Source organism: Pan paniscus, chromosome 12 (assembly GCF_029289425.2).
Source record: "Pan paniscus chromosome 12, NHGRI_mPanPan1-v2.0_pri, whole genome shotgun sequence".
Taxonomy (NCBI): domain Eukaryota; kingdom Metazoa; phylum Chordata; class Mammalia; order Primates; family Hominidae; genus Pan; species Pan paniscus.
The window spans coordinates 88,010,082-88,020,484 of record NC_073261.2 but is presented as its reverse complement, the minus strand read 5'-3'; positions in this window follow the sequence as shown (position 1 = coordinate 88,020,484).

Sequence of the window (10,403 nt, the reverse complement as noted above, 5' to 3'; positions counted from 1 at the left end):
AAAAAGATACTTCATGACATGGGAATGTGCTCATAATGTATTAAGTAAAAACATAAACCAGGTGGCAAAGCAGCATTGCAACATGATGCAATATATTTAGAAAATTATGAATATAAAATGACTCAAAGGATATATTCTAAAATGTCTAATAGTGTTTATTTCTAGAGGTGGGTTTTATTTGCATTTTGCTTATTGATATTTTCAAACTTTCCACACTGAGTGTATATTACTTTTTAAAAATTGGGGCCGGGAGCAGTGGCTCATACCTATAATCCCAGCACTTTGGGAGGCTGACAAAAATTAGCCAGGCATGGTGGTGCGTGCCTGTAGTCCCAGCTATTCAGGAGGCTGAGGCAGGAGAATCGCTTGAACCTAGGAGGCAGAGATTGCAGTGAGCCGAGATTGCACCACTACACTCCAGCCTGGTGACAGAGTGAGACTCTGTCTCAAAAATTAAAAATAAAAAAAAAAAAATTGGAGCCAGGGCATGGCCAGGGGGAGGGGGAAGAATGTGTTGATATTAACTATGCTTCCTAGGATCAGAACAATCAAAACACATCAGATATGAGGCTTTCCGAAGGGAGTGTCATCCACTGCCCAGCACCTGCCACACCACACCCTTGGGCTGGGCAAACTTCTGGAACAGTGGGAAGTGCGGGGGCGAGAGCGCCTCACCTCAGTCTCCAGTTCTGTTGCTTGTCAGAACAGCACCCAAGGGCCTGTTAGGAGGCATCATGGTGGTGCCTAGCTGACGGCCAAGGCCCCAAGAGAGGCTTCAGTGTAGGAAGCCATTGAAACTTAAAGCTGAGGAAGAAACACAGGTGCAGATTCCAGAGGAGTTCACATATTCACCTCCTAGAATGCTATATGGTTTGTGGTCAACCTCACCGCCTGAGGAGCAGAGCAGGCTTGAGGCCAAGTGAGAACACAGCCTGGGAGTGAGTCATGGGAGATGGGAAAAAAAGGCGTAGCAACCAACAGAGACTTAAGCTGAAACCAAGTGTAGGAGTTGACAGAAATGAAGGTGGAGATACAGACTTGCAAGGACTGACTTTGAAAAAGAACCTGTTTTTCCAACCAGGGACCTGGATGTTTTTAAGGTCAGATTGCCTTCTAGAGTAGATCTAATTTTTGCTTTTACCAAAAGCAGGAATTTTTTAGGTCTTATGTAGCCCCTAGCTCACACAAAACCATTGGTGGTTGTTTTTTTAAAAACAAACAAATTTTGATTATAAAGAAAATGCTCAAATGAAAAATATGCATATGATTCAGCCCTCATGGAAACTTTTTAATACCTGCAAAGCCCCTGACTTCATTCTTCACATCTGTCTTTCAAGGTAGACTAGCAATGGCATGGTCTCCATCTGGCAGATTAAAAACAAAAACAAAAACAAACAAACGAAAAAAAAACCTGAGAAATTAAAATCACGTTTCCATAGCTTGACCATGTTGAAAGGTGATACCACAAGAGTCTACCTCACTGGTTGATTTATTGCTCAAAAGCAGTTCTCAATCCCCAATTCTTTTTTTTTTTTTTTTTTTTGAGACGGAGTCTGGCTCTGTTGCCCAGGCTGGAGTGCAGTGGCGTGATCTCAGCTTACTGCAACCTCCGCCTCATGGGTTCAAGCAATTCTCCTGCCTCAGCCTCGCAAGTACCTGGGATTACAGGTGCACACCCCCACGCCTGGCTAAATTTTGTATTTTTAGTAGAGACGGGATTTCACCATGTTGGCCAGGCTGGTCTCGAACTCCTGACCTCAAGAGATTCACCTGCCTCGGCCTCCCAAAGTGCTGGGATTACAGGCATGAGTCACCACGCCCGGCCCCCAATTCTGTGAAATTCCATATGACAATATTTTTTTCTGGGAAGGCCAAAGCTGTGATTTGGTAGAAGGAGTGGAGGACTTGGAGCTGGAAGAGCTGCCAACCACCTCACTCTCCAAACTATTGCAAACCATGAAAGTGTGAGTTCTAACTCCACATTTCAGAGAGCTGATTAACCTCTTGAGCTGTGGTCTCCTTGTATGTAAAGTGCAGTTCACACCTCCAACAAATATCTGCTGAGCACCTACTGTATGTCGGACATTGTGCTAGGCACTAGCAACACAACTATGAGCCCTTCCTGACCCTCAGGGATTGGTAAACTACGGCCAGGGACTGTCTCTGCACCCAACAAGTTAAAAATGTTTTTCACATTTTTGGATTTGTGAAAAAAATCAAAAAGAATGTTTTGTAATTTGTGAAAATGTATATAAAATTCCAGTGTCAGAGTCCATAAATCATCTGTTATTTGAATACAGTCACATTCGTTAGTCTATGCATTGTCAATGGCTGCTTCCAGACCACAGTGGCAGAGCTGAGCAGTTGTAACAGAGACCATATGGCCCCCAAGGCCAAAAGTACTTACTATCTGGCTCTTTACAGAAAAAAAAATTTTTTTAATTGGCTGACCCTTGGACTAAAGGAAATAAACAAGGTAATTGCAGATTCAGAAAAGTTCTATGACATTTAAAAGGTAGGGACCGGGTGCGGTGGTTCATGCCTGTAATCCTAGCACTTTGGGAGGCCGGGATGGACGGATCACTTAAGGCCAGGAGTTCGAGACCAGCCCGGACAACAATAGTGAAACTCCATCTCTACTAAAAATATAAAAATTAGCCAGGCATGGTGGCACGTGCCTGTAGTCCCAGCTACTCGGGACGTGCCTGTAGTCCCAGCTACTCGGGAGGCTGAGACAGGTGAATCGCTTGGACCCGGGAAGTGGAGGCTGCAGTGAGCTGAGATTGCACCACTGCACTTCAGCCTGGGCAACAGAGTGAGACTCCGTCTCAAAAGAAAAAAAAGAAAAGAAAAGAAATTTAAAAGGTTGGGGGGCGGGTGGAATTTTTCAAGGCTGTTATGAAGGTGGCAATTAAAGCGCCTAGAGAGGACACTCTGTTAACTTCCACAACTGGAGTATTTCCAGGTCCTACTGGCCCAACCTGGTACCAACCAGTTGAAAATAACGGGTGTGTCCAGAACGTCACTGGTTCCTGACCTCCGATCCCACTCAAGCCCTGCGGATGCTCTGTGCTGCGCTCTCAGGCTGCCCTCTGGGGATACACCTGTGTGCATGCCAAGGGTGCTGCTTCCACTACACCAGCGGTGTAGGTGCCAACATGGAGTTACACCTCTGCTGCCCTCACACTCACAGAGATGCTTTGCTGCACAGCGGGATGAGGACAATGACCCTCTCCTCCACTCAGTATCCCTGAAGTTACTTTGGAACCTAAGCAGATAGCTGTGGCCTCTGTCTCCCTGACGCCCTGTAGAAATGGCTCCTTTAGTCCTTCCCTGCTGCCACCTGCCACTGGACTGGAAGACAAGGTCAGGGATTGGCACTGCATTTTTTCTATGCAAAATTCTTCCCCCGCTTCCTCTCTTCCTATGTTGTCTTCCCCCTCTCCTTCTCCCATGTAAATGCCCCATGTAAATAGATGCCTGTATGGACTAACGAAGCAGTGTCCTCTGGCTGTGTAATCTGCTGTATAATTCATATGATATGACATTATCGGCATTTCCTAATCTCCCTCCTAGTTGGCCACCCAGCCCCTTATCTTTATCCTACCCCAACTCCCTCACCCAGAGATACACAGTCCAGTATTTGTTGATTTGAATTGACGGAACTTGGGGCCCAGCAGTTCAGGCAGTCAGTCCCAGTCTCCTTGGCCCCTTCGAGACGGGACCCAGGCAGATCTGTGAGTGCATCAGTCCTGGACCAGTCTCTAGGTGCTCAGCGTGCTGGGGGAGATCTGGGTGTCTGGGGAGGGACCACACAGCGGGATCAGAACCTTGAAGGAGGCTCCTGCCCCTGGTGGCCTGCAGGGCATGCTGGCCTGCCCTGAGCTTCCGCTTGTGGCCCCGACATCCTGCCACTTCTTGCCTGTCTCTCTGCACAGGCTCTGACTGGGGTATCATGCTGTGAAGGGTCCACCAGGCCCTGTGCCACCAACTAGGCCTTCTCACAACCATTACTTAAGCTTACCTGAACTTCACACGCCCCCTGGACCTTGCACCTGTGTGTCCAGGCTGGGTCAGCACCTTGCATTGTTCTCTCCTCACCCCTGCTTGAGCTTCCTACCCCTAACTTAAAAAAAAAAAATCTTCAGCTACCTTCTTTAGCCCAGAAACTCTCCTTAGCCTGCATGAGAGAGGGGTTAGGCACAGAACAACCCTGCTGTTCTGATGGGTTAACTTCAGTCTTTCCCAGGCCAGCTTCCTCCCCTTACCCTGAGGGGCCTGTGCCACCAAGGTCCCAGTGTCGCTCAAGGCTCAAGCTCACTTAACCACCATGGCAGCTGGTATCACCGCTTGGCTCCCTCTACTGGAGCAGAACAAAAGGTGGGGAGACAGGTGGAAGGGGCAACTATTAACACACATTGCACTATCTCTCGGTGGGCTCAGAAACTGGGGTGGGCCCAAACTAATGGGACAAGGCATCCAGTTACCATTAGGTGGAAAGACAGAGGGTGGCAGTGGGAGGATGACAGGCCAGTCCAGCGCCCTTCAGCAGGGCAATGTCTATATTCTTCATTTATATACCATTTGTTCTTTTTTTGTTTTGGTTTTTTTTTTGTTTTTTTTTGTTTGTTTGTTTGTTTGTTTGTTTTTGAGACCAAGTCTCACTCTCTTGCCCAGGCTGGAGTGCAGTGGTGTGATCTCAGCTCACTGCAACCTCCACCTCCCAGGTTCAAGTGATTCTCCTGCCTCAGTCTCCTGAGTAGCTGGGATTACAGGCGCCCACCACCAGACCTGGCTAATTTTTGTATTTTTAGTAGAGACGGAGTTTCACCATGTTGGTCAGGCTGGTCTCGAACTCCTGGCCTCGTGATCCGCCCACCTCGGCCTCCCAAAATGCAGGGATTACAGGTGTGAGCCACCGCGCCTGGCCATCTCTGTTCTTTTAAGGAGGCAAGAAAGTAATAACAAAGGGACAGAAGAAAATGTACACACAGGACTGCCAAGCAATCCTTCTCTGCTTCTCCTTCCAAGCATGTGATGTGTCCAACTCCCTCGTCTCTCTGTCCCTGCTAACCGGGATAGGATTATTTTAAGTAGGTGAAAAATGTCTTTGACCATGTAAGGCCTCCTGTAACTCTAAAACCTGTTTTGTAAGAGTCTGTGCTCATTTTAATTTAATTAACAAACTTGGAATTGCTCACACTGCTTTCTGATTCTGCAAGATTCATGAAAATGTATGCAAAATGTTATGGGGAATTGGTAAACTATGGTACTCTGTGTCTGTACAGCAATGCCCTTAAAAAGCAAGCTATCAGGCAAGCTTCAGAACTATTCTCCCACTGGGTGGGAAGTTGGATGGGTGGCTTCCAAGTTTCCTTCTAACTCCAAGATCTTACGACACTAAGGTTAATGGACACTGAAATGCAGGCCAAGAAAAACCATCTAACGTGAGGGGTTAAAAAAAGACTTGACAATGTTTTTTACCCAGAAGACGGTGAGCTGAAACATTTCCAGCTAGAGCTGTCAACAAAGAATGTGTTTGCAAAACATTCAGAATTTAAAGTAAACTTCAGCAGGCAAATGATAAACCTTCCCTAAAAAGGTAATCACATGGTGAGTGACCAGATTTTGGATGTGGTCCAAAATGCTTTCACATTTTTAACTCCAAATGGGCTGCGGCACTTGCTTTGGGGGTCAAAAACATGAGAAGTTAGGATAATTGCCTCCTACTCAGCAGGCAGCCGTGCGAAAGCTGTGAGAAATAAAGTACCTGGTGGCGACTCCGAAAAGCCAGCCAACCCCTGAGGATTGTGGTGCAGGAAGAAAGGGGCATAGAGTGGGCACACAGCGGTCCCAGAGCCATAGGAAGAGGAGGTCCCGGGGATACCAGGGCACCCCTCAGTCCAGCTGCCGATGCCCTGGCCAGGGGGCAGTGTGGGTTGCTTTGCCATCCTCCTTTCTCCCAGATGCTATTCCAGCCAGTACAGCACCACATCTGGAAAAGTCCTCATTCCATTGAGGCTCAGACTCTTCAACCACATCAAACTCTACCTTTTATTGGGGTGTGGAGGAGCTTTGGTTTTGGCTATATCTGCTTTACAATTTTTTTTTTCATTGTGAAATAGATCGCATTACAAAAGAATGTGCGTAACGTATATGTCCAGCTTAAAGAATAATAACAAAAACCAGATACCCATATCCACACCACCCAGCTTAAGGAATTGAACATTGCCAATACCATGAAGCTCACTCCATGCCCACCCTTCCCAATTGTCTTGCTCTCCCTTCCCAAACCCTGGGGCAAGCCACTGACCTGACACAGGTGTTACTCATTCCCTGGCTTTCCTTTATAGTTTTAATCCATTTGTTGTGGATCCCTAACCAATATACTGCTTAGTGGTGCCTTTTGTGAATTTCATGTGACAAAGCCATGCTAATTGTAACCTTCTTAACATGCTTTGCTCAACAGTATTTTTGAAATTTGTTCATGTTGATGGGTGTAGCTGTAGTTTATTTGGTTTCTTTGCTATATGGGATTTCATTATGCCAAAATTTCTTCTTTATTCTATTACTTATGAATATCTGGGTTGTTTCCTTTTTTAGCTATTATAGACAATGCTACTATGCACATTCTTGTACACATCTCGCATAGAGTATGTGCAAGAATTCCCCTCGGGCACAGCTACTCACAGTGTAGCTGGCAGACTCACTGCTGGTGCCCAAACTTTTATTGTTTTACAACAAGGTCAGGAGCTTGAGCCAGGATGTAAAGCAGCTACATCGTTCACTTCACCATTTAGTTCAACTGCTACTTTTTTCATAGCAGGACTTCCTTTCAAAGGAGCAAGTGGGCCGGGCCCGGTAGCTCACGCCTAAAATCCCAGCACTTTGGGAGGCCGAGGCGGGCTGATTACTTGAGTTCAGGAGTTCAAGATCAGCCTGGACAACATGGAGAAACCCCATCTCTACTAAAAATACAAAAATCAGCCAGGCATGGTGGTACGTGCCTGTAATACCAACTCCTCAGGAGGCTGAGGCAGGAAGACCACTTGAGCCAGGAGCCAAAGGTTGGTCACCAGTGAGCCGAGATCAACCACTGCACTCCAGCCTGGAGAACAGAGAAATATCCTGTCTCAAAAAATAAAAAATAAAAAAATGCAACTGATTTCATTCCAGAAGAAGCTCCTCAATTCCTCCTTCTTCTGCTGCTTGGCAGGGCCCTTGGTGTCCTCTACCTTTTCTCTTCACCTTCATCTGCCAATCTCTGGGGACCCTGTCCCTCATCAGTGAAGACTTTGGTCCCTCACTCAGCCTCTCAGTTTTGCTCAGTAAAAATGTGCTGCATGAGTGAGCTGAGATCGCGCCACCGCACTCCAGCCTGGGTGACAGAGTGAAACTCCGTCAAAAAAAAAAAAAAGTGCCACATGAATGAATGAATGGTGTGTTCTTTCCAACCCAAACATCTGCCTCAGGAGCTGCCATGTTCTTCCATGAATTCCACCTCCCCAGTTGATTTTTCCAGGGGATGGGTAAGAGTCAAAGTCCTCCCCAGACTTTTTCATCCTGGAACCAAGAAAGGCGGTCAGTGTATCTCCAGTGTAAAAGCTAAGATGTCATTCACCAGGGCTGGCAGCAGCCCTACTTACCACCTTGGGAGGAAGCTGCCTGCAGTGACAGAGGACAGAGTTGAGGCACAGAGAAGACAGCAGCAACACGAGTCGGAGCAAGCATCTGGTAGCACCTGGTCCCTGACTCCTGGGTCCCTGGGCCTGCCTGCATTGGTTTCTCAGCCCCATCTTGGCTTCTCTCTTTTGTCCAAGCTGGTTGAAATGGTTGTTTCACATCTGGAAAGAAAATGAATAATACACCCAACTTTAGGCTTAGTGAGCTGCAGAAAGCTGGAATCAAGGCTGCCCTTTGGACTGCAAAGCTGGTTATTACGAACATTTTTGAAGAATGTTGCTAATTCTTCAGATTGGTGTTACTGCAAATACCAAACTGAAACCAAAACCAAACCAAACAAAAACTCGCAAGCAAATAGGAGATCTGAGGTTGCCATATTGTAGGGCGTTCCCATCTTTCCTGCCGCAGCTCAGGTATCAACTGGACAGTTCTGCTTGGCGTGCACCACACGACCACCCATGCCTGAACTCTGATCTCGGCTCGGGTCTTCCCAGGTCCTCTTTCCAGGGGTTCCCACTGTGGTCCATCACTCCATGTCACTTTACACCACTGGGAAGGCTATTTCACCACATCCACATGTAAGGACGGGAAAACAGCCAAACGGCACACAACTCCAGGAAGAATTGTTAACACCAGCAGGGACAGCTAGGGATCTACCTCATACAAGAAAAAGGAGTACATGAGAAGCTCTGAGAAACAGCAGGACTCTCCCAAGGAATACTTAGTCCAGAAATAATTCTTTAAAACTGGGTGGAGCTTTAAAACCATTTTGCCACAGAAATCAAAAGCCCTTTATGGGCATTTCATCTGTCCCAGTCCCACCTAAAGTGGACACAAAGCACAATTCCAGTCCCTATCATCACGCCTATATAGGACAGAACAGATCAGCAGTTCCTCCTCTTCCCCATCCCTAGAAGAAAACAGCAATTATTCTTGGGTCACCTGATCACAGAGTGTACAAGAGAGGGGCACCTGGATATGTCATTCATTCCCATGTTTGAAGGTAGCTAAGGCTCAGAGAGGTTAAGTGAATTATCCAAAGTCACACAGCCATATAGTAACAGAACCCAGACTAGAAGTCAGAAACTCTTGTCTAGTGCTCTTTTCTCTCCACTGTGCTGCTTAGGAGCACTTCTCAGGCAATACCGAAGACATTTCAAAGAGTGTGAATCAGAACGTGAAACCAATAAAGTAACTAGAATGTCCTCAGATACCCACATGACAGCCCTGGGATGTCTTGGGCATTTTTTACCCCCAGCAGACATGCAAAGAGGTCCATGAGGGGCAGATGGACTCCTGTGGAACTGTAGGGCTGTGCTTTTCAAACCCTGGATCATGAAATCAACTTGTGGACTGAATAGCTTTTCTGAATAGAATATAAAATACCAACACTGTATCATATGGTAAAGTTAAATATTATTTCACAAACCTTTGATACCATGTGTGTGTGTGTGTGATGTAAAAAGTTTGCTTTTTTTTTTTTTTTTTAAACAGCGATCACTGTCAAAATGTTTTGAAAACTCTGCTTTAAGGAATAACTTCTGGAGAAACTCCCAGCTGTTACAGTTCAATGCTTTTATATTCCCTGCAGGTAGAAATTAATGCAAAAATGCTTTTTTTTTTTTAATGTAGTAAACAAGATTTAGAAGCTATTTTAGTAAAGATCCAATTAACCAGAACACTCAGGGAATTTAACGTCCTGGTTAATTGAATCTCTTCATTAATGAGGACAAATTGAAAACCCTTGTCAAGATACAGAGTCATAGAACATTATGGGTGGAAGAGACCTTGGAAATTGGTTTTCACCAACTCCCTCACTATCTTGCTGGCAGAAGCTGAGGCTCAGAAGGGGAAAGTGGCTTGCCCTAGGCCCTAAGGCTAATTGAGGGTTCAAGCCAAGACCTCAGCCCGTAAATCACCTGCCCAACTCTCTTGTGAGACTGGGTTGAATCTTAGTGAAATCATACATAATAGCCCTTGGGCTTGCTTCTTAATATGAAAGCACAGCATTTAGCTTGTCTATTGCCATTTGCTTTTTCTTATAGCTCAGTAAATTTGGTTTTACAGAATTTAGAACAAACACCAAAGATCTACTGGTAGCATCAAAAGGTTGGTGTGGTGTGGTTGAGCATCTTTCTCTCTGTCTCTCTCTCCGTCTCTCCTCTTCTTTTTTTTTTTTTTCTTTGAGACAGAGTCTCACACTTTTGCCTAGGCTGGAGTGCAGTGGAGCGATCTCAGCTCACTGCAAGCTCCCAGGTTCACACCATTCTCCTGCCTTAGCCTCCCGAGTAGCTAGGACTACAGGTGCCTGCCACCACACCCAGCTAATTTTTTTTTTTTTTTGTATTTTTAGTAGAGACGGGGTTTCACCGTGTTAGCCAGGATGGTCTCCATCTCCTGACTTCATGATCTAACCACCTCGGCCTCCCAAAGCGCTGGGATTACAGGTGTGAGCCACCACACCCAGCCCCTCTCCTTTTCCTTTTCTTTGTTTGCTCTGATCTTTTTTCTTCACATACATTATTGGTTTTTCGAGACAGGGTGATAACCTTTTTTTAAAATATATTTTTTATATTGCTTGAGGCTGAGAGAAGCTATTTTCATTCTTGGAACTCCCTAAACCATTCCTGTGACCGGTTTCTGTCTATAAGCGACTACTTAATGAGTTTTATCATATGGAGAATAAACCCTGGGAAACCAAAATGCATAGTCTTGTCCTT